The sequence below is a fragment of the Camelus ferus genome, chromosome 12 (genome assembly GCF_009834535.1).
Source record: "Camelus ferus isolate YT-003-E chromosome 12, BCGSAC_Cfer_1.0, whole genome shotgun sequence".
Classification (NCBI taxonomy): Eukaryota; Metazoa; Chordata; class Mammalia; order Artiodactyla; family Camelidae; genus Camelus; species Camelus ferus.
Genome location: NC_045707.1, coordinates 49627405 through 49652782, shown reverse-complemented (window position 1 = coordinate 49652782; position 25378 = coordinate 49627405).

The window sequence follows — 25378 nt, the reverse complement described above, 5'->3', positions numbered from 1 at the left end:
TTAGTCATCAAATAAAAGAAAGTTGTGAAATCAAGAGACTTATTTATTTAAACTGTTTACAGCCATGCAAATAAAGATAAAAATGATTTGACAAAACACCTATATTAAAGCAATAAAACCCTTAAACTGCCATTTGTACCCCAGATTAGACCCCACCTATAAGTAATTGGAATAAAGTGAATCAGATTTACCTGTTGACTCATAATCTGGGCGAGAGACTCAGTCTTTCCTTTCCTGTAGTTTGCTGATTTCACTAGAACACTTACTGCTCTTCAGAGAAAGCAGGCTCCTATGGTAACCAGTCAACTAAATGGACCCCGTTGCCAGGAAAGGTGCATGAAACAAAACCAAAACAAGGCAGACAGGAAGACAGGGGCTTCCCCAGTGGTTGAATTGAGAGATGTCAGGGGAAACGTAAAAATATGATTATGAAACAGCTCAGTGCAATGTTTTAATATTGACAGTGACGATGACAGTAGTAAGGCATATATTAATGTCGGCTAAGAGTTGCATCTTTTTTCTTCTCCCTTTAGTACTTCACTTTTGATCACGTAAACACAGGTTTTTATGACACTGTCCAATAACCAGCATCTATTGAGAACCAACTATTTGCCAGGAGTTTTATGTTTTAAAAAGTCCTTACAAGCGTCTTCAAGGTAAATATTATTATGTTGGTTTTAAAAATTGTTTCAAACTCAGTTTAATTATCAGCTGTCCCTAATGAGTCTCTCTCCACTTAGGTCCCTCAACTGTATGGTCCAATAAAACCCCCATTTTATAGCTCTTAATACATTTGTGATTATGCAATTAATGATAACGATACTTTAAGTTTAGAGTCCATGCCCCACTGGCTTGCAGAGGGGGACAGGGAGCAGGCCTCGTTCATTGGCCTGTCCCTAGAGCCTCGTGTGGTGCCTGGCACATAGTGACTGCTCAGTGAACACCCATGGAATGGCTGACATGAGAAGACCAATGCTTAGGGAAGTGGCTCAACAGCACACAATTACTGAAACCATGGCCAGGCACCTTTCCACTAAACACTCTGCTGAGGATGTTCTTTTTGCCCCCGAGAACTTAGAACTCACCCAGTGAGTACAGAGATGTTCTCTGCTGTTGGGTCCTAGTCACATTTTAGTAATCTAGAAGGAAGGCATACTCCCTTCCCTCTGTTTTAAGACAAAAGCTTGATATCTTGCTACATATTCTATAATAATAAATAGGTTAATGATAATAAGAATAAGAATAATGAATTACAAAAACACGAGAGGGCGGCACTCCTCATTTCCTACTGCATACTCCTTAGACAAAGATTTCTCCAAACTTTTCCTCACCATATTTGACTGATTAAAAACAAAAAGTGCTTCCAGTCAACTTCTATCATAATTGTACATCTGTCAGGTTTTTTTTTGACAATAAGCATTTTGAGGGCATTGCTTTATTGTCTTTTCTCTTTATTTCCAGCTTAGATTCTGGCACTTACATAGCAACAAGTCAATAAACAACACGGTACAGGAACGAGTGATGTTGCCAACATCCTAATGACCATGTGTGCTGTTCCAGTCTCTTTCCTCTTCTACCTGTATCTGTCAGAATGGTCTAAGTTATGCTGTTGTAGCAACCCCCAAATTTCAGGTAATTTCTCATTTACTGTGTTGGGGAGAGCTTTGCTTTTCACTGTCACATAGGGGCTAAAGTTAAAGGAAACTCTACCATCTATGACGCTGGCATTTAATCAGCAGGCTTTAGAGTTTACCACAGAGGAGGTAAGAAAGAGCTGGTGAGTCAAACACAAGCCATAAAAAGTCTAATCCAGCATGTCATTCACATTCCTTTTGCCGGAACTATCACATGGCCACACCTAACTTCAGGGGAATGTGGAAATATCTAACCAAAAATAGGAGAATTTGATATTGGTGAACATTAATAACTCCTGTCACACAATCATATTCCCTGGCCTCAGGCTTTGTGAAAGCAGGGAAGAAGATGGCAGACAAGAGGTCAAAGGAAGGAGAAGAGAATGTCCAGGATAAAAAAAAAAAAAACAAAAAACGATGGATAATAAAGAGAAGAGAGAAAAAAATCTCAGCTGGTGGGTTGGGTGGGGTATTCTGGCAAGGTCATTTCCTGTTCTGAGGTAGAAGTTAAGCCCCTAAAATAACCAAAGTCTTATCTTCTCAGTACCTTTCTATTGCTCATCCACACAACTCATTAGTAAGCTAATTGTTCATATCCTACGTGGATCATGTTTCATTGGGAAGGCTAATCACTAAGGTTTCCTGGATCATCTCTCATGCACCAGTCACAGAAGTGTAAAGATTTCTGCCTCAACTTGAGGTAGGTGAGACAGACAGAAAATAAGAGACAGAGGTGTCTCTGACACTGGAATATATTATTATTCTCTTCTTCATCTTTCTCTGTCACTATTTAAAGTCTCTTACTATTTTCCTTCCTTGCTAGGGTAAACACAAAGGAGAGAATTATGGGTGTCTTATTTATGGTTGCATTCCCAGAGTCTACAAACACAAGGCTCACAGTTAGTGCTCAATAAATATTTATTCACAGATGGTTTAAAAGGGGCAACTTAAGGGGACAAACTACAAAACTTGAACTAAAGGTTAACTTCTCAAACTTTGAAAAATATATACCTGGATTGTAAATAAACTTTTGAAAATTTACCTTTACCTTTGAAAAATTACAGAAATACTGAAGTCACCATTCATCTGATTAGTTTTGTTGTAGGCAAGTTAAGTAGGAAAGTTGTTTTTAATCTTTGGGTTGGTCCTTGGCAAGATCTGCTCCATTATTTTTTTCCAGTTCGTAGTTTGGAAGTCCCAGCAGTATAGCTTATGGCTGGCAGTCAATTAGTTGTGAATTTATTTTTAATCTTTAGCAAATGTCCCTTGTGAACAAGCACAGGATGCATCACAATTATCATCGACTACTATGTCTTCAACTCCCCCGTGTGCCTGGCAATGTACTGTGCAAAACAGAGAAAAATATAGTTCTAGTCTAAAGAAGCTGATGGAACAAAGAAAGATCCTTAATTTTTTGCTATATTAAAAAAATAATTATTTTATGCAGGGGAGTGATTTTCATATTCTCTGATAAAATGCTTCTTGGAAGGCTAGAGTTTTAAAGAAGTTTCTAAAAGAAAGAGGCATAATGATAGAGCAAACAAATTACAAAAGGAGTCCTTTGATAACTGTACAAGTTTAATAATTAGTAAATAATATCATTACCAGGTGATGATGACAGTTTGTTGAGAAGACGATGAGAACATTTTTGATAACATACTGGCATTTCTGTATGCACATTTAACTGTCTAATTGCTTTAGAATTGATCTGAAAAATATATTTCATAGCCAGTATATAACTATGAGGCTCTTTGATTTATTAAGAAATAAGAACAAGAATAGTATCTATATTTGTTATATACAGAAACTCTTCCCTTATTGCCCAATCATAAACAAATATCTACTTGGATTGTAAATAAACGTTTGAAAATCTACCTCTACCTGATTCAAAATAATATTTGGTGGCTTTGACCTCTATCTATGAATAGACATTCTCCAATTTAAACTTTTGGTGAAACTCACTTACTTGAGAGCAAATGGGTATTTGATTTTTAACTAATGTCTAATCTTTGAATAGAGAAATATTTTTGCATCCTACAGGGCATCTGTTTGCTTATTTTGTATGTAGATATCAACTAATTTACTGGCTGTTGAGAATGATAAACTCTCAGTATCATTATGACATCATATCTGCCTTCATAATTCAAAAGGTATTTCTTGGGCAAAAATATCTGGAAAGCATTAATAATTAATAAAAAGCAAGTGGCTTTAAAAATTCACTGATAAGGGACTATCCCCATTCCATTCTCTTTTTTTAAGCCTCCAAAATAAAAGCTTCTTCTGCTAAATGCATGGAAAATACCCATTCTTTTTTTTCCCTGCCCCTAAAAGAAAAAACTGAACCTAACTGTATGTACCCTATGAGAACAGGCAGTCCTGGGGCTGGCTTCATGTACAATTTGAAACTACAGAAAAGCCATGAAGGCAAGAAGGAAGAGAGTTACCATGTTTAACAGCCTTAGGAAAAGAAAGATGAATAAGTTGTTTCTCCCAACCTAAGGATATAATGAAAAAAATTTAGATTCACTCGAAACTTGTATTTCTGTATCTTTTTAAATAAGAAACTTTGAGATGCACTCTTTAATGTGCAGCTGTGATGAGACTTAATACAGAACACAACATTCTGTTATTTCAGAAATGTGACTAAAAAAGAAAAAGATCTGTTTAGAACAAAATAAAGGACACAGCCCAAAACCACACAAAGGCAAATGTGTGTGAATGTGAGCACATTTTAACTTTTCCCTTAAAATTAGACTAGTGATGGCTGAGAGTCAGCTGCTCTGCTTGAGTGGGGCAGTGCCCTTGCTCTGGTATGTGACTCTGAGGTCACCTTTTCCAATTTGCAAAGGCAAGATCTTTCCATCAGCTTCTATTTTTCTTCACTCTTAGGCAGACAATGTAATGCAGAGAGTCAGGGGGCTGGGATAGTAGAAAGCCTAGTAAGAACTCTGGAATCTGTCAGGCCATGGTTGGACTCCTAACCCTACCATTTCCTCACGATGTAATCTTGGGTCTGTTCCTTAGGCTCTCTGAACCCCAATTTCCTTATCTGTAAAATATCAATAATAATATCTTCCTTTTAGGAGTTTTGTGAGGATTAAATGAGACAATATCTGAACTATTTTTAGCAGAATGATTTGATACTATGTCATGGCACAATGTGATCATTTGTGAGTTATAGTCCCTCATTTCCTCATTCACTTGTTTACTAACTCATTTGACAAATATGAACTGAGTCCCTACCATGTGCTGGGTGTTCAGTCTACTAGGATGGATTAGATAGACATGGTCCCTGCCCTAACTTAGTTACAGAATCATGGAGGCAAATGATAAATAGGTAATTAGTAATTACAATATACTGAGATAGATGCACTAGGTTTCAAGTAACTTGTAAGCATTATGGTACTGAAGTTTGGAAACAATTTACTTTCATAGTTAAGCTGGGATGTATTGAAGGTAATATTATGCTTTTAAGCTCCTTTATTTATAGACTGCTATACTTTTTTTCTCATCAAAAGAAGTGGAGGTAGAAACACCATGCAAAAATATATTTCCCTAGGAACACCATATGTTGACCTAACATATAGTTGGCGCTCAGTGAATACTAATTATGATGATGATGATGATGAAGTGCCTTGAAACAATGCAATCCTGAATGTCATAAAAATCAATTCTAGGATAACCCAAATATTTTGTTTTTCTGGTCAATAAACTCCAATTAGAGAAACACAGAGATTCATGCCCCTTCAAGAATATGACTGTATGTATTATAAATAAAATTTGTAAATAGAATCAATATTTACAAACTATGTCCTTTGGAAAGAGGTTATTCCCATAAATACTTTATAAAGATGGACATGTTTTGAGGACCTTAGGAAAGGATTTCTCAAACAAGATGGCAATGTAGAAAGCTCTTCAACTTCCCTCCTCCCATGGATGTGCCAAATGTACAACTACATGAAGCAATTACCTTGAAAGAAATATGGAAACTAGCTGAGTGAGTCCTATACATCAGGTGACTGATAAAATATCCACACTGAAATGAATAGGAAAGGCTGAGACACACTCTCACCATGGTACAGCATATGGACCTAACAGACATACAGAAATTCTATCCAACAGTACCAGAATACCCATGCTTATCATGTGCACATAGAACGTTCTGCAAGGTAGATCGTATGTTAGAACACAAACAAATCTGAATAAATTTAAGAAGATTGAAATTATATTAAGCATTTTTTTTCTGACCACAATGGGATAAAGCTAGAAATCAATTATAAGAAGAAAACTGGAAAATTCACAAATATGTGGATATTAAACTACATGCTCTTGAACAATCAATAAGTCAAAGAAAAAGTCAAAAGAGAAATTTAAAAAATGAAAATAAAATTGGAAATGCACCATAATAAAATATATAAGATATAGAAAAGCAGTTCTAAGAGGAAAGTTTATAGTGATAACTGCATACATCAAGAAAAAAAGAAAGATAACAAATAAACAACTTAAGTTTACATCTCGAGAAACTAGAAAAAAGAAGAGACAAGCTAAGTCTATGAGAAGCCCATAGCTAACATCATACTCAATAATGAAAAGCTAAAAACCTTTCCTTTAAGATCAGTAACAAGATAATGATGGCCACTCTCACCACTTTTATACAGATCTAGCCAGAGCAATTAGTCAAGAAAGAGATAAAAGACATTCAAATCAGAAAGGAAGAAATAACACTGTCTTTATTTGTGTATGGCATGATATTATATACAGCAAACCCTCAAAGCCCCACTAAAAAAACTATTAGAGCTAATCAACAAATTCAGTAAAGTTGCAGGATCCAAAAATTAACTGAATTTATACGTACTAACAATAAATACCAGAAAGAGAAATTAAGAAAACAATCCTATTTACAAAGCATCAAAAAGAATAAAATAATTATAAACAAATTTAACCAAGGAGGTGACAGATGTATACACTGAAAACTGTAAGACATTGATGAAAGACACTGAAGAAGAAGCAAAAAAATGGAAAAAGAAACTGTGTTTATGGATAAAGATAATAAATTTTGTTAAAATGTTCATACTATGCAAAATGATCTACAGATTCAATGCAATTTTTATGAAAATTCCAATGACATTTTTTTCACAGAAGTAGAAAGCAAAATCCTAAAATTTCGGTGGAACCACAAAAGAACTTGGCTAGCCAAAGCAATCTTGAGAAAGAACAAAGCTGGAGGCATCACACTTTGAAGTGTTAAACTATATTACCCAGTTATAGTAATCAAAACAGTATGGTATTGGCATAAAAACAGACCTGTAGATAATGGAACAAATAGAGACCCCCAAAATAAACTCACACATATATGGCCCATTAATTTTTGTCAAAGGAGCCAAGAATATACACTAAGGAAAAGACAGTTTCTTCAATAAATGGTATTGGGAAAACTAAAAAGCCTTATGCTGAAGAATAAAGCTGGATTCCTATCTTACATCATACACAAAAATCAACTCAAAATGGATTAAACAGTTGAACATAAAACTCCTACAAGAAAATGTAAAGGATAAGCTCCTTGTCATTGGTTTTGACACTGATTTTTTTTTTTGATTTGACACTAAAAGCAAAGGCAATAAAAGCAAAAATAAACAAATGGTAATACATCAAACTAAAAAATTTCTGCACAACAAGGGAAACTATCAACAAAATAAAAAGGTTACCTATGAAATGAGAGAAAATTTTTGCAAGCCACAGAGCCAATAGGGGGTTAATATCTAAAAAATATAAGAAACTCATGTAACTCAATAGCAAAACAAAAACAAAAAAAAACTGAAAACAAAACAAAAAAAACCCCAAAACAAACAACAAAACAAACAAACAAAAAAACTCAATCCAATTAAAAAATGGGCAAATGACTTAAATAGACATGTTTCCAAAGAAGACACACAATGGCCAGTAGTTACATGAAAAGATATTCAGCATCACCAACCATCAGCTAAATGCAAATCAAAATCACAATGAGATATCATCTCTCACCTGTTAGGATAGCTATTATTAAAAAAAGAGATAATAAATGCTGATGAGGATGTGGAGAACAGGAATCCTTGTATACTGTTGGTGGGAATGTAATCTGGTACAGCTACCACAGAAAATAGTATGGAGGTTCCTCAAGAAATGAAAAATAGAAAAATAGAAAAATAGCATTTGATTCAGCAATCTGACTTCTGGGTATATATCCAAAAGAAATGAAATCATTGTCTCAAAGTGGTATCTGTACCCCCATGTTTATTTTAACACTACTCACAATAGCCAAGGTATGGAAAAACCTAAATGTTTGTTGATGGATGAATGGATAAAGAAAATATAATTATCTGTCCACATACAATGCAACATTATTCAACCTTTAGAAAGATAGAAATCCTGCCATTTGGGACAACATGGATGAAACTGGAGCACATCATGCTAAGTGAAATAATCCAGACAGAGAAAGACAAATACTGTATGGTACCACTTATATGTGGAATTAAAAAAAAAGAAAAGTCAAACTCATAGAAACAGAGTAGATGCATGGTTGCTAATGGCTGGGGGTTGGAGGAAATAGAGAGAAGTTGGTAAAATGCACAAATTTTCAGTTATAAAATGAATGAAGTCCAAGGGTCTAATGTTTAACATGGTGACTATAGTTGAAGACACTGTATTGTATAACTGAAATATGCAACTTGACAGAGTAGAACTTAAATGTTCCATTTCCTTCCCCCATCCAAAAAAAAGGTAAGTATGTGAAGTATTCAATACGTTAATTAATTCGATGGTGGGAATCCTTTCTCAATGTATATGCATATCAAATCACAACGTTGTACATTTTAAATCTCTTACAGTTTTGTCAATTATATCTCAATGAAGCTGAAAAAAATATCCATTTCTCTCCTCCCTCTTCCCCAGTTTGATTATCTATCTAGTCCCTATTGTGACATATATCGATATTGCAGTATTTTGCATCCTCCAATAGCATTAGATTTGATTTAGTATTTTTTTGCTCCCAATTACTAATAAGATAATCAGCAAACTCATTCTGCTTTTCAGATGACTTCCCCATTTCCCTCCTCATTTTTTGATAGTCATGTTGTGTCTATATTAACAGAGCAAATCTCAATTCCATACTACATTTCCTCTCTTAGAGCCTTCATTTTATCATAGGACTACAAGTATATTTGGTGTTTTTTTTCTTCTGCTGCTTGGATTTCAGAATTCAGGGGATACTTTGTCACTTAGTTTTGTTGTAGATGTTTTGGTATCTTAGTTGTTATGTCTAATTTTAAGGAAGAGATTCAAAAACTATGCCACTACCACCATCCTCTCAGAGTTCTCAAAGTCACTTGAGTATTTAGTGGTTTTCCCTTAACTGTTTATTTTACATATGCTGTATTACTTTTTAGTTTATGCTTTTGCAGAAAGTGTTGTTTTCCAGGAATGCATATATGACATGACATCAGGAATGCCCTTTGTGGCAGCATTTTATACTGAGATTTGAACAGAGAATTTTGGAAGGGATAATATAAAATATTTTGAGCACTTATCAAAAAATAATTATTTTTCATTGCTTCCAAGCTTGCATTTCCAGAAAATGATATATTCTTTGGGTAGGTAAATGTTAAATACATAATTAGATATAAGAAGGAAGAGGAGGTAGGGAAGGAGAAGGAGAAAATGTAATATTATACCGATAACCTGTGCTTTACTCATAACTTTAAACTTTGTTCGGATAATTTATCAGTTCTTAGTGGAGCAATAAAGCAATAGATTTAGGATCATTGGTACTTATAATGAGATTTCTTCCTTTAAGCAAATCCCTTCTTTTAGAAGAAAAGTAAAACGTTAACTCTTAGGAATCATTATGCAATAACTAAGAGAGCAGTAAAACTTTATAGGAGTTGGACCAAGTCCAGTGACTTTCTGGTTGTGAAAAGTTCAGTGGAAATTGAGTAAATGGTTCACGTAATGGGAAGTTTAAGTAATAAAATGAGGGTGTTGGAGAGGTGAAGTTCCCCCGCCCCCCGACCCCGCCACGTACATAGTAGAGATTCTGGTGATTGTTGCTTTATAATGTCGCATTTATTATAGGCATAGGCAGAATATCATAATAAGGATGCATTTTTGGTGTTTAAAAAATAAAAATCTACAGTGGTAGAGTCTTGGGACTTAAAAGGAACTTGGAAGATATTATTATACATATTGTTTTCTAATTGTCCTCATCTTTGTTCCCTTGGTGCTTAGAAAGAAAACTCCAAGTAATGTGAACTACCATGTGTTGGGTTCCTAACCATACCGTGAAGATCTAGGCATGCTACATACTGCTACATACATGGGTCTCATTTGGTCCTCCCACCTATGAAAGATACAGGTGAGAAAAGAGATGCACAAGAGAAATCAGATGACTTGCTTAAGCACAGAGTTAGTAAATTGTGGAGCCTGGGTTTGAACTCAGGTTAGTCTGACTCTTGACGTGCAGTCTTAGCCCCTGTTTCAGTTTGTTCAAACAAAACAAAACAGAACAAAACAAGACAAAACAAAAACACAAAAACCACACAGTTTAATGTAGGAAGGTGAATCTTTTCAGGGGTTTCTATTCCTGTCCAAGTTAAGGTCCATTTAGGGAGCCTGGGGGTACATCCACTGTGTAAAAATACAATTCTTGCCTGAGGTTATCACAGTTCCCATTCAGTACACATTCAGCAGAGATTCAGCACAGTTGCTCAGCTGACTCAGTTCTTGTCAGTGCCATACAATGTTCCAGGCTTCAGGAACTTGCAAATGGAAGAGACACAGTCTCAGCCCTTGGGTCTTTTGAAGGAGCAGTTTTCATGAACAGGTACATATGTATATAAAACAAAGTAGAAGCTCAAATCTAGAAAACTGCAAGGCAGTCTTCAAGCTGCAAGTCTAAGGAAGGATAAGCAGAGGAGTGATGAGTGGTGGTCACCTAAGGGCAACCAGGTCCTCTTGGTTTGCCTAGTATTTCCCGCCTCTAATACTGAAGTTCCCACATTTCAGGAAATGTCTCAGTCTTGGGCAGACTGAAATGGCTGGTCACACAGGTTTCTGCTGGTTTGGAACAATACAGATTTCCCATCAGGGAACTAGAGAATTCCTAGGCAGCCCTACTAGGGAAATTAACATTCATGATCATCATCCTGAAAATGATGGTGTAATTTTCTATAAGCAAGATTTTAATGAAGCAAGCTTGATTTGCTGCTTCATTCAAAATGTAAGTTCAATGAGTTTGCTTTGCTCTTATCTGGTAGGATTCCATGTCGTCACCAAAGACTTTACAAACCCAACTGTGAAACAGAAGCAATCCTATGTGGGCCCAGTGATGACAACAGGTACACATAGACTGCTTGTGAGAGAGCAAACTGTTTAATGGATAATTAGGATAGAGAGGCTCTGAGTTCAAAAGTTAACTTGCAGGGTTTCCACAATACCACCAACCCTAGAACAGCCCTGGGTGTGCAATCACTTACTACGTCAGCAGAGTCACCAAGTGTAATGGAACAATTTACATCTCACAGGGCATGGGGCTTGTAATATGCTTCACCACAGGCATTCTTTTATTGCTTTGAACTTGTGTGCCATTTTACTGTTTTATGACAAGGCTTGTCATAAAGACATCCAGAAACTTGGAGAATTGCTTTTAAGGCATTCTATCACATAATTAAATTTTTACTTTTCTTTCTCCCTTTCTCCTTTTTCCCTTCCCTTGAAACTCCTTCTCTTTCCATCTTTTCCTTTCATTTCCTTTTCTCCTGTACTCTCTTCTCATCTTCTCTTCCACCCTGCCTTTTCTCTCTTTGGCCTGCCTTTTCCCCCTCCTCCCACTCCTCCTCTCCTCCCTATCTCTTCCACCATCCATCCTCTGAAGGAACAAGGGATTCAGATGCAGGAGTCTTTCCCTCTCAGTGCTTCTTATTAAAGACTACAAACTAGGAGGGGACTTGCTGAGAATTTCACTACAATTTTGTTTTCACTGCTGTAGCAAGAAGTCTCCCTGAATCTTCCACAGCATAGGAGGGGGATGAAAAGGGCCACAGGCTGGGAAGAAATGACAGATATGCCTCTTTGCTCTTCCAAAGAATGTATAGGTCTGATTTTCTAATGCCTGAGTTCTTCCTGAAGGGCCCTTAAATTCCAATACTGGTGAAAAGAAATAGCATGAGTTCTTTTGTGTTAGAGTAAACAGAGAAGGAGGTGGATGCTGAGGGGAAATGAAATGTTTGTTTAGTTTATTGGGGTTTTTGGTTTTTTTTTGTTTGTTTTTTTGTTTTTGACGAGGTGGGAGAGTTGGGGAGAGAAGGAAAAGAAGAGCAGAGCTCGGGAACTGGGATAATTCTAATACTTGAGCCTCCTTACTAAGTTCATTCTGAAATTGTTGGTAGTTCCAGAAGTGCTTGGGCCACTGACCCTCACCGGTGAGGGAGCCACTGATGCAAGAATAGGACAGCATTGAGGGTCCTCTTATGAATGCCCTAGTGCAAACTGCTTAGAAACCCACCCCACTACCCCACCTTGGAGATCAATTAGCATGTTTGGCTGTCCCAACATAGCAGCAGACACCTTGTCTGACTTGTTTCTAGAAGCCCCCCATGAATCATCCAGCCACCTCCTGAAGACAAACTCTAGCAACACCCCAGAGAGAGCACTTAGTGGCAGCTGCACAGCTGAAAGGCTAAAGAAAGTGCTTGGTTACCGGTAGTCCAGGGAAACCAATGGAGCACCTTCATGCATTTTGAGAGAGCTGTGCAGAGAGGGGCACCTCTGCTACACACTAACAACTCACAAGAACAAGACAGATGAGCCTTTACACAGACTCTCTGTGCTAGGAGTATGTGGGGGACTGGAGCCTAGCAATGGAAAAAGGAGCTGAAATTTCAGCTGTCTTGTCCTCCAGCTTCTACTTTCTTGCTCTGTGAAGTTCGTAATTAAATGGAACTCTCCAGTCTTTTGTTTTTGTTTTTGCTTTTTCAGCTGTGGTATCATCTCTTTGACTCTCTCACAGTCATTCTTTCATTAATTTAGGGTGTGGGTGAGAAGAAATTTTCTTTAAAATAAAAATTGTAGTTGAAGTTCAATCTATTTGACTTTTTAGACAAATTTCATTTAAATCTCCCGCTTCGTGTATACCTCTGTACAACCCTTGGGATCTGAATTAATTGAATTCAGATGACTGAATGTGTCCTGCAGATAATGCACAAAGCCTAGGGGGAGCAAGTCTGAGCAAAAAGAGCTTTTCTCTACCTGCTGTGTCACGTGGGCCCTGATACTTCACTATCTTCACACATGAGTTGACTTCATAAAAAATATACTGCTGAACCTGCTTAACCTAGGAAGGCCTCCAGGAAGTAACTTTACCCCCTTCTTTTAAGCCATAGATTCTTGACTAAATTTTAAAAGTAGAAAATCAGTTCCTCGCCAAGGGAATTTATGACTGTGTTACTAGCCAATAAACCAAGGAACCAGGAACAAGAGTTGTTCCATACCTTTGCCAGGAGGGCAGTGGGATGCCCAGTAAACAGTTGTTATTTTACACAGTTTTAACTCTAGCAACAATGGAAAAATTTCTCCTCTGCCATAGGAACATTATTCCATCTTATTTAATTTCTTTGTAGGATTCCTGAGAAAAATACCATCTAAAAGAACATTTAAAATAAGTACTTTGAATAAATAGAACATCTCTTTATAAGATTGTATGTTTCATGTTTTGGAAAATAGGTAGACATAACATGCTGGGTAGCTCTATCATTGAAGAGTAGTTTAGGAAAGAAGAAAATTGTAGACACAATAGAGAAAAGGAAAAATATTTCTCTCTAAAAAATTCTAACAGAGGGAAAAAAAAAAACCTCATTCTTCATAATGTGGTAGTAACACTTCAGACCTGTGTCTTGGTTTATCAGAGGTATGAAAAGTAGCCACAATCAACCAAAATATATTAAAATTAGGAACAATTGGAGCATACTAAAGTAGACTTAAATCTAAGTCTTAGGCCAAGAATGCTTACTTTTATGAGCTAAAGTATAAGAAATACTGGGTGAAGAAGATGTTTAAAAAATCATGATGACATGATACTAATTTCTAGGATGTCTCCTGAGTATTGTGCACAAACCCAAATTCTCTTAATTTCTATCTGTTTCAGGTAGTAAACTAGAAACAAATGTCATCTCACTTGTGGGAGAATAAATTAATAAAACATCAAAATGCTTCCCTTTCTTTCCACCCCTTGAGACATTTTCTTCCTGGGAACAGGTAATGTTCAGCTAAAAGAGTCACAAACCAAAATCAAGGTTTGGGTCTGAGATCCTATGGAAAAAGTAGAGTAATGCAAACTTTTCACTGCTGTTTCTAATCCCAATATTTAAAAATTCAAATGGACATTAACATTTTTCTTTTGGATAGTCTATCTAGAAACACAATACAAATTAAACATACAAGCATGTTGTTAAAAAACTCTACAAAAATACTGAATATTCACCCATCTTATTTAAAAAGCACTAATAACATTCTTTGCTGATAACATATTGACATTATATATACCAAACGTTATATAAAGAACAGGACAAGGCTAAGGAAAGCTAAATAATGATTAAAACTTTAGAAAAGTTTCCTTAAGGAATGTAATCAAAATCAGTTTCTCACGGGATACAAATTCTAAAAACATAGGAAGAAGCAGGTATATTGTAGTGTACAGGATTTTTATCCCATTTTCCTTGTTTTTCAGCACTGGACAGCACAGTGATCCTAACCTGCAGGCAGACAGAATGCAATTCTTTTCAAGGCTTGAAAATTTGAAAATGATTTGAGTGGTACCACTTCTGTTTATGCACATATACCAAGAATAGAAATTAAATTCATTCAACGGCATCTCACTAAGTTGCAATATATACAAAATGTCTTGCAAAATACTCAAAGGTAGTTTATGATGGAAAAAAAGCTTTTATAGTGGCATTTATAGATAAGCAGAAGTAATTTGGAAAAGGCAAGTCAAACTAGGTGCAAAAAAAAAAGTCTTGGCTTTGTTGACTCTGCAAAAATTTATTATACTGTATATTCCTTGAGGAAAACAAAAAGTCTGTAGTGTCTTTGATGAAGGGACTGGGGCATGAAAATGGAGAATGGTGAAATATCATGTCTTCCTTCCTTCCTCCCTTCCTTCCTTCCTTCCTCTTTCTTCCTCTCTTCTTTCCTCCCTTCCACCCATTCTCCCTCTCTTCCTTCTTTCCTTCATTTATTTTTCAACAACCATTTATCGAGCATCTGTACATCTTTTACATCATGCTAGGTCCACTGTGAATGAAGATGGCTGGAGAACAGGATGTGTACAAAGGCAGAAGGTGAGCTGTCTGGAAAGACAGACTGAATTCATGCTGTTGAGGGCACTGAATGTCAGATTAAATTATGGCAATGGCTAATATTCAGTTAGTGCATGGCTCTTCTAAATGTTTTACATAATTTGACAATTAATTCTTTCAAATACCTTATGAGGTAAGGGCTACTATTACTCTCTTTTTATAGGTAAGGAAACTGAGGCACAGAAAGTTTAAATCATTTGCACATGGCAGAGCTAGAATTTGAATTTTAGTCTGGTCTTACAGTATATGCTTTTAACCATGATGCCACACTGTGAATTGATTTCAACTTTATTTTGCTGGCCATCAGGAGCTATTTTGTTCTTGGGCTTAGTTTTATTCAGTCAGTTCCCTCACCTGGAAAGTAAGGATAATAACAAAAATACCCACTTCAGAGGGTTGTTGTGACAATTAAATAAGATAAGATATCAGAAATTGTTTTGAAAAGTTATAATGTGCCACACAACATTATTGATATTCTAGTAGGAAACATAAAATAAGTGCTTCTATGAATAAAATCTTGGCTAGTCACTATTTACCAGTGGACACAATCCTTACTGACATTATCAGCCAGCTATTGGCCTTGATTAGATGAATGAAAAAGATTCAAGAAGGAAGAGCAAATTAAGTGAGAGGGGACAATGGTGTTATCATAGTGACACCACTGAGGAATCTATGATCCATATAATAAATATTGTTGTGTGCTTACGCTGATCATGGACACTTGACCAGATTCTAAACAAGGCCTGTGCCATCAGGTACTCGCAGTAATCATTTAAGATTTGCACCACATTTCATGGCTCATGAAAGATTCTCAAAACCTTTACCGCATTTGATCGTATCATCCCTTGAAAAACCTGCACAAGAGATGAAATTATTTCCATTTTCTAGTTGAGAAGTTGAGGCTCAGAGAGCTCGAGTGACTTTTCCAACGTCACACAAGTGGAATGTAGAAGACTCATGGCTCCTGACCTAGATGCCTTGCTTTCCAAAACACCATTTTCTCAGCAAGAGCAGAGTGCCTTATGTCATAACAATAATAGTTGACCACTCACTGTGTGCCAAGCGTTGTTCTAAGGGCTTCACATGAATTAGTTCATTCAACACTTTCAACAAACCCCTGCAGGACATATCCTATATTACTTCTGTGAAATACCAGACTGTCCGTTAAGGTAAAGTAATGACTTTTGACACACGTTGGAAGACTTCCCTTAGCCTGATATTGCCTCTGTGAGGCCATTCAACTCTGTGATTAATGAGTCCACACACTTGAGATGAGGGAGCTGGCCTCCAGCAGGAAATTCTCTCTGAGATGGTCTGACAGTAACAGTGGGAGAAAATGCTCCTTCCTGCTAAGGCAGAGGAAAGACTAGCACTGTCCACAGGTTGGAATCCTCTTTTGAAAATCACAGCTCTGTGTGCCTTCCGTGGCAGTAGTAACCTGTCTGGATTCCTGCAGAATGACTCTCATGACGAAGTCTGCCTCTTTCACAATCGAGATGTGAGAAAGTTGAGATGACTCCCTCCCCTGATAGACTAGCCTGGGTCAAGGCTAGAACATAAATAGCAGAAAATGGAATGAGTGAGTGATAGCACCCAGCTGGAAACCTGAAACCTGGCACCCTCTGACCTTGTTATTAGTAAATGTTCTTTTTTAGAAACAGAGGGATTGTTCAAGGGGAACAGCAAGAACTGATAATTGATAACAATTCAACAGTCACAAGGAGGATAATAGTTAAAAAATAAACTCTGGGGCATTTATATGAGGTCTTCAGGCGGGTGAAGGTCACAGTCTGTATGTAATGGCAATGATTTTCTAAAGGCATTTAACAGGACAGAGAAGCTATTCAGATGTTTGATCTCTTCCTCATTCTAACTGTCTAATCTTGTAACTCTAGGACCTCAGCCATGGAATTGCACACCTCAAATCGGCTGGTTCAGACTGGCCTGATGGCCCATATCTCTTCTGCCAATGAAGAATTGAGAACTGTATAATTATATACCCAGCAAAACGCCATGGCTTTGAGTTCAGAGAATCAATATCTTGTGTTCTTCTGAATGGAACATTCTATTCTCATTCCTAGAGGCTTTGTGTGTGTGTGTGTGAGTGAGAGAGAGAGAGTGTGTGTATGTGTGTGTGTGTGTATGCACACACATGTGCTTTTTGATGGTGGAGAAGGTAAAGGGGGGTTTGGATTGGGGTAGGAAAAAGGCTAGTTCATGTCAGGGGTAAATTTTCATTTTTTTTTATTCTATAATTTAATTTAACTTCTCCAAGTGTATAATTTTTCTTCTCATTAGCATTGTTCCTGAGAAATCAAAGCAACTGATTAATCACATTTTAAAAATATTCAAATTTATTGACCTCAGAAGAGAGAAGAAAGGAAAAGAAAGAGAACACTCTCTTCACTAAATAAAAACCTTTTTTTTTTTTTTTTTTTGACGTTTTTGAACAAGTGCTCCAGTGAATAAGCTGTAACAGCTGGATAGGACATTGAGCTATTTTTTTTAAAAATTCTGATAGCTAATGCAGACATTTGACAATTAATAAAATGATAACCCTGGAGACAAAATGACGTTGTGAACTCAAAGTTGATTTTGGTTAAAAAAAGGAAAAAGAAAAACTCCACATACTCTGAAAATGTCTTTTATGGGAAGGAAGAAACACTGAGCAAATTAATCAAGTAAAAAAAAGCACTTATAAATGCACTTCAGTTCCTCTGTCATAAATAACCAGTGATAAACTGTTAAAACACAGCCATTTTCCTGGGCCTCTGGGTTATGAATGCTGAACACTCACCAGTTTTTCCTCCCCTCCCCTTCGTAAGGGTGTAGTAGGTGGATGTTGCTGTATGATGATGCCCTTTACGTGGCATGAGTGAAATTCAAATTCAGCTCCAGGGTGAACTCTGATTTGCTGATTCTCACACTCTTTGCTAGTGACTGATTTGAGAGCCCAGAGCTAAGATAATCTTTCCATGACTTTCTTCTGGCCCTGTTACTGAGCTCCTTTGAACAAACGGATAGATGGAGGAAGGACTTTTGTTCCATGACTGGGAATGAACCACACTTTATTTTCCTCTCCACGGGGAAAAGGGGGCATGTAGCCTTGTTTATCATTGGCAGTTACCTTGAGGCAGGAGGTTGGGAAGAAGAAAAGGATCTAGGTCCTTGATGACATAGTTCACTTGTTTGATTAACCAACTGTGCTCTCTGCTCTTCACTGGCATCCTTACTGGTTTTCAGGCACTTGTTTCTTAAAACCTTTGACATGTATAATAGTTCAAGTCTTTCCTCTCAGTGATGAACACAGGGGGCAGAAAGGGAAACTTAAAATTCATGTGACCTTTACACTACTTTCTGCAAAAACCAAACAAATAAGCACAAATGAAAAATTCATTTTAATTTAAAATTGACATCTTTGCCCATTTAAGATTTCACTCTCAACACCAGAGGGTAGGGACAGTATCTAGGGGCTATCTTTGTGTTTCCAGTACCTAAAATGGAGATTGAATAAATGAAAGGTCCCATCTAAATGGTGTCTCTACCACATGTAGTTTAACTAATATAATATTTGTTTTTATTTATTTATACGGCTTGTATTAGCCCAGTGGTTTGTAATCTCTTTACAATTATGACATTCGATTGCTCGATTTTGAATATGTGGAACTCTCAATGAGCTCATACCCTAATAGGGGAGACAGATATAAATAATCATTTATGATATAAAGTAATAGACTTAGGAATTAAATGCTTCCAAGGCCTGGAGGAAGGAGCACCTGCATCTGACTGCCACGTGGTCTTATCGAGAAAATATTTCCAAATAACTACATTCTTAAGAGTTGTGTAATAGTTTGCCTGGCAAGCATGAGGGCTGGGGTGGAGAAGAGGGTGCATTCTAGGCAAAAGGAACAGCATGTGTAAAAACAGTTATGTGGAAAATAAATCATGGCACGTTTAAGAAAATCCAAATAATGGAACATTTCTAAAGAGGAAGAGAAAGGAATCAATGCTTGTTTAAAATAATGGAACATTTCTGGAGAGAAAGAGAAAGGAATCATTGCTTGTTAAACAACTAAGTTGTGTTGTTGGGGCCTGAGCTAGGTTAACATATATGATCTTTTTTAATTCTCACAACAAACATTTCACAGATTAGGAACAAGAGGCTCAGAGAGTCTGGGTGACTTGGCTGTTTGTATGTATTTAGTAAACAGTGGAGCTAGGATTTGAACCTGAGTTAGTCTGGAGCTGATAGTCGGGCCTTTCTCACTAAAATGTGATGCCTATCTGAATCTCAGGGACGCCTGTAGGCCACGGCAGGAACAAAGCTTCAAATTTAGGAATGTCAGCTATGAGGAGACCTGTGTTCCTTACTGAGAAGTTTGGATCTTATACAGTGCGGGGATGTCAAAGAGGGTGTTGGAAGCCTAAGGCTGGAATGATTTAGCCGGTGATAAAAATTTGTCAGTTACCATCCTATTGGCTGTATTCATCACATGTGCATAGTCAAAATCATTCGATGATAACTTAGGGACTGAAGGGAGAAGACAAAAACAAAGCTTTAGGACATAATATCTAAGGGGTATTTATGAAAAGAGAGCCAGGGAAGGAGATGAAAAAAGAGCACCCCCAAGAGTTAGGAAGGAAACCAGGAAAAGGGTTGTGAGGCGAAAGTCAGATGGGTTCAGAACATCAACCCAGAGGCGGTAATTAAGGGTATCAAATATTTCGGGAGAAAGTAATAGGTAATTAAGCTTCAATAATGTATGTTACCCCATCCTTATCCCTGTTGTAATCCAGGGTGAGTATAATCAAAAAGCAGCTTCTTACTCAAATTTATACATTCTTACAAGAGCAGTCACCCAATGGGAACAGGAGATATTGATACTGGAATGTGAGCTGGAAAAGATCTCAGAAGTCGCCTAGTCTCTATCTTATGTAACAGATATACTCGTTTCCTTATGCCCACATTTGCCCATTCAAATATACAGGAGGCTTTCTCCTGCTATCACTGAGGTTAGGGGCCCATAAGAAGAAACCTGACTTTTCTTGTTCACGCCAATCATTTTCTCTTCATGATGTATCACTATAAACAACAACAGTGATAACTCACATATTTATATGCTCGTGATGATATCAAAGTGACTTTACTGTCTCCAGAAGCCTGTGAGTTAGGCAGAGAAATAAGTGTTCCACTTTATAGATGAGCAAATAGAGTCTTAGTGAAGTTAATGTAAGTTAACCTGAGGTTACTTAGAGCGAGATTAATGAAATAAGAAGGAAAAATCAGCTCTGGTTCCAAGTCTTCCCTCAGTCACAGCATCATTAGTGGATGATTAGATAATCTTGGGTACTAGTCTCTCCCTCTTCCTCACTTTTTTTTTTTTCCATGTAAAGCTTGTTTTTCCAACCCTGCAGTAAGCCTCAAACAGTGCATTGCAGACTTACATTTCTTCTGGCTGAATCTTACAGTGAAGATGGCCCATGAGCGATAGTTCTTCCCATGTCAGCTACCTGCCACTGGGACCACATTCCCAGACTTGCAGTGAAGATTAAGAAGTGAGTGTTGCTTATTTAAGTGAGTGAGTTCCCCTTTATTGCTGGATAAAATGGTGCCATGGTTCTGTTTTCACAGCATTTAGATGAGAGATTAGAGAGTCATCTGGGTAATTTAACAACCGTAGAAAGTCAGTCTGGATATTTCAGGCTTGTTGAGTAGGTTTTCCTTTTGCTTAAATTCTCCGTGTCATTCTCTGTCCTGGTCAATTGATGAGAAAACTGCCGAGTTTGCTCTTGGTTGTGTGGAGAAAAGGTGCTGCAGAACATGGACTTCTCATGCCCTACAAACCAAGTAACTCATGAAGGAAAAAAACTCACACCCCAAAATAGACATGACTTTTTATTTTTCCATTTTTTTTTCTTCTATAATCTAAGAGCCGTGTTGGAGTTAGATTTCAAGTTTTGACATTCAGAAGCTTAGAGATACACAGAATTTATAACTTAAAAAAAGAGATGTGTGCAGAAATATAACCTTTATGGGTAGTAGCCTTCTAATGAACCTATCTCAGTGGATGTACTGGTGTTTTACAAGCTGTTTCTGATGAATTTCACTGTGGGTCTTCTGTCTACGCTTTTGCTCTTTAGAGGAATTGGTCAAAGGAAAAGGAATATGCCTGTGACTGGTTCGTGATGTATCCATTTTATAGCTAAAGAAATTTGATCTCTCTCCCAAGGTCATGCTATCGTGCCCTTAAACAACTGATCCATCACACACACACACACACACACGCACACACACACACGCACACACACACACATGCGCACACACACACGGAGAAAGAGAAAGAGTCAGAGATTGAATGAGAGTCCCATTTATACTATGAATAAAAGGAAGGAATTACTAAGACCTCTTATAATTCTCATTGCCTCTACCTTGCCCTTTCATGGATGTGCATGATGAAAAGTCACAGCCTTTAGATAGAAACAAACTGCTTTCCTCTCGTTCTGTTTTATTTTGGGTTAATTTATTGTTATTTCTTTGACTCCCCTCTTCCCTCTTCTCGTAAACTCAGCACCAACAAATGTGATCTGCATGCGATCCCATTCAAGTTAACCTTTTTTAGTGCCTACCCACAATTTGGTTTCTCTGGGTAGTTAATCTGGATGAGGAAATATCTACCAGGCCACTTGGCAAGACATGAGATTTTCCGTTCTTTTTGAAAACCAATGAAAAGGCAATTATTGCCTCACACTGCTCTGAGTATTCCACACAGAACTGCCCTCCGCTTCCTGAACAGAATCCTCGGCTGCTGCCTTTTATCCTCAGCCACTCCCTGACTTCTTGGCATGATGTTATCTGACCAGCACTGAGACAAACATATCTTTGGGTCTGAGGAAGTGAATATGTTTCTCAGTTGGCAACAGTCATTGTACAAGCAGAGAACACTTGTTGAGTGAGTACTATGTACCAGGAGTGGAAGGATATGGAGGCAAATGAGACAGTCATGCTCTTTGCAAAGAGCTCCCTCTCCAATAGGCAAGATCACCATGTGAGCACATTTGGTCATTTCAGTTTGTGAGACTCTCAAATCCAAAGAAGCTCATGCTACACATATATAGAGGAGAAGAGTCTGTAACCAGTGTTGGCAATGGTGGACAGGGAAGACTTTCTGGAAGAAGTAAGCTCTGAGTTAGATTTTGAAAGACGAGTAGGGATTGTCAGGTGGATAACAGGGAGAGTGGAGGTGGGGGGGGGAGGGCATGGAAGAAAATGAGAGCTATAATAAAGACAAGAGTCAGTTCGTTGTAAGTGTTTGAGGAACACGACCAGATTTGTGGTTAGAAACATCATTTTGACTCTTCCTAGATGATGGATTTGAATGCAAATGCTGGGAACAATTACTTATCTGTGTAAATTGTGAGTTGCCAAACTACTGCCAGACCAAATCTGACCCAGCAGCTGTCTGATTTTGTAAATAAAGTTTTATTGGAATGCAGCCACACCCATTTTTTTAGTATATTGTCTGTGGCTGCTTTCATTCAAGAACAGAGTTGAATAGTTGCAACACAGGCTGCAAGGACCACAAAGACAAAACTATCTACTGTCTGGCTCTTGACAGTAAAAGTTTGTTGACTTAAGCAGTGCCAGAGTTAAGGTAATGGAGGATGATGGCTTGAATTAAAGCTAGAATAGAGAGGAATGGGGCATGCAGGAGCTATATAGGAGGAAGTAAGGATAGGATTTGATGAGTGATTGGACTAGAGGGAAGGGCAGAGACAGGAGAGACACAGGAGTCTGGGAAGACTCTGGGTCTCTATTTAGCACAGTTTTAGCATCATGTCTTGCATAAAGATGCAGAAGAAGCTGTCTTTTTCCTCAAGGAGCTGCAACTCCAGTAGAAGAGACAATATCGTTTATGTAAACATCTTTAACACAAAAATGAAAGAAATGAGGTCATGAAATTTCAGAGAGGAGAGAGAGAGATGATGTTTAGATGAAAATTTGGTGAAGGCTTAAAAGAAGAGTAATAGTTTGAGTTTGGAAAGTTAGGGATGGTTTGGACATAGGGATGAATTGGAACAAGGGCCTCCTGGAGAAAGAAGATGCAGGAGCACATGTAAGGATGTGGACACCAGGTGAGGAAACAGCAGCAGAGCCAATTAGAGGAGCACGGACTTTACTGGATAGTCAATGAAAATCTGGGGTTTTTAAGCAGGAGAATGACAATACCAGAGCTATACTTTGGTTACTCTGGCAATGAGTTCAGAGTTACTGAGTAGAGAAGAAACCAACAAAAGGAAAGGAAACTAACACTGGTCTTTCAAAGCTGAGCTTTGCTGATCTCTCAGTAAATATTTCTCCTTTCTTCATGTTCCCATCACACCCCAAGACTTTGAATTAGAGCACTTATTATGCTGTGTTGTAACTGTTTACTTGTCTATACAGCAGGAGAGGACAGGGAATGTGGCATTCTTAGAGAAAGCATGTGCAGTGGCTAAGACATGTCTGGGCTTGACTTTTATTTGATCTTATTCTCTCCATGCCTTGGTATCCTCATCTGGACATAATTATTGTAACTGCTTCTGCAACTAATAATAATTGTAACAATTTGTTGTGATCATTAAGTAAATTAACATGTGAAAAACAGAACAGTGACTGGGTAGAAGGTGGGGATAGTGAATGCTACTAACTATCACTCCTAGTGCCCAGCTCGGTGTTTGGAAACTAATAAGGCTTTTGTTAATGAGTGAATGGAAGTGTCTACAACAAGCCAGACAGTTTTTCCTAGTTGTTTTGGACTATTCTCACCACACCTCTGAGAGGAAGACATTATTTCTAATTTTAGGGAAGACGAAAGCGCTCCGGTGCTAAATGACAGCGCCAGGGTGCAGATAGAGCCGTACCAAGCCCCATTTAACAGGGAGATGATAGAACAGAGAGAATTTAAAGAGATGAGGGTAATGGGTGTACTCAAGCCCTGGTGGAGGTGGGAGAGGGGCTGGATGAGAAGCTCAGGGGAAAGTCTTCCAGTGTTTTCCTGAGACAACACAGAGGAGATACTCTGGAGAGTAAGTGTCAGGTGACAGAGAGGGAAGCAAAACTATGTGCTGAGTAGGAGGTGTGCAGAACTGGGAAGTCTGCTCAAGGGGGAATAAAGAACACTCCACCTTCTTGAGCTTAGGGGACTAGAGGAATGATGTTACCATTTGTAAAGATAGAAATACGCAGATTTGATTTGGGGGGTATGAATTTAAGAGTTTGTTTTAGATATAAAGAATTTGTTGCTCCCACAACATTGCACAATGAGTTGAAAATGTGACCCAGAGCTCGGGTGAGAGGTTGGAACTGGAGAGAAACACGTGGGCGTCATCTGCCTGGAGGTGAGGGCTACAGTCACAAATGTGGCATCTATGAACGTAGCAGTCCCACAGGCTGCTTCTGGACTCAGCTTGGAAAAGGGCTTTCCAGCCAGGATCCCATGCCCACGCCCGGTACATACGCTCAAGTTGATTTGTCACTGGATGTCCTCATTGGCCATAAAAGACATGGCAAGTGACCAGTGTGCAAAGGGTCCTCTCTCAGGATCTTCCCACAGGAATGACAAGCTCTGGTTGGAGACAGCTAAACTCTCTAACTCAGGGGTAGACAAGACAGGAAGAGTGAAGGCGGGACTTAAAGTAGCAACTTCTCTTCTTAGACTTCTGTGCAGGTAACCGAGCCCAATGTCGCTTCACGTAACCAGGCACAGAGCTCTAGAAATGAATTGAATCTGCTTAAACTACTGCCCCCGACCCCAGAATCCAATGCAAATGAACTTATTTGGTCAGAGAGGGTCATAAACACATCATAAAATCTGACCTTTCCAAGAGGGGTTTATCTATAAATAACTGTGGTTATCCCCCAGGGTGCTAGACATCAGCCTGATGGAGGCGCTGAGAGCAGAGCGATTTCCTCAGCTCCCTGGGCATCAGTGTGAGAGGGGAAGGCAGAAGGGCTTTGCAGAGGCTCAAGTATAAGCCCCTGCAGTCCTACATCCTGCTCCCTCTGGCAGGGCCACTGCCGCTTTGACTGGCTCCCTCTGCTCTGCTGAGCCATGGAATGTGGCTGCCGGGAAATGAATATTAAGATTTCTGTGTCTAAATATGTCACCAGTGAAGCTCCTTCTAAAATATTAATTGTGGCAACGTTGGAAATACATAAAAGTACTGACAATCATGCTTGTTCAGACCACAGAAGGTTTAATTTCAAAGTGGTTTTGAAATTTTTTCTTGTGCCTGTGAGCAATGGATTCATCAAAATCCTTTTTTTTCCCCTGAATAAAAGAGCCCCTACCGGTGCCCATCCAGTGTCATTAATGTGGA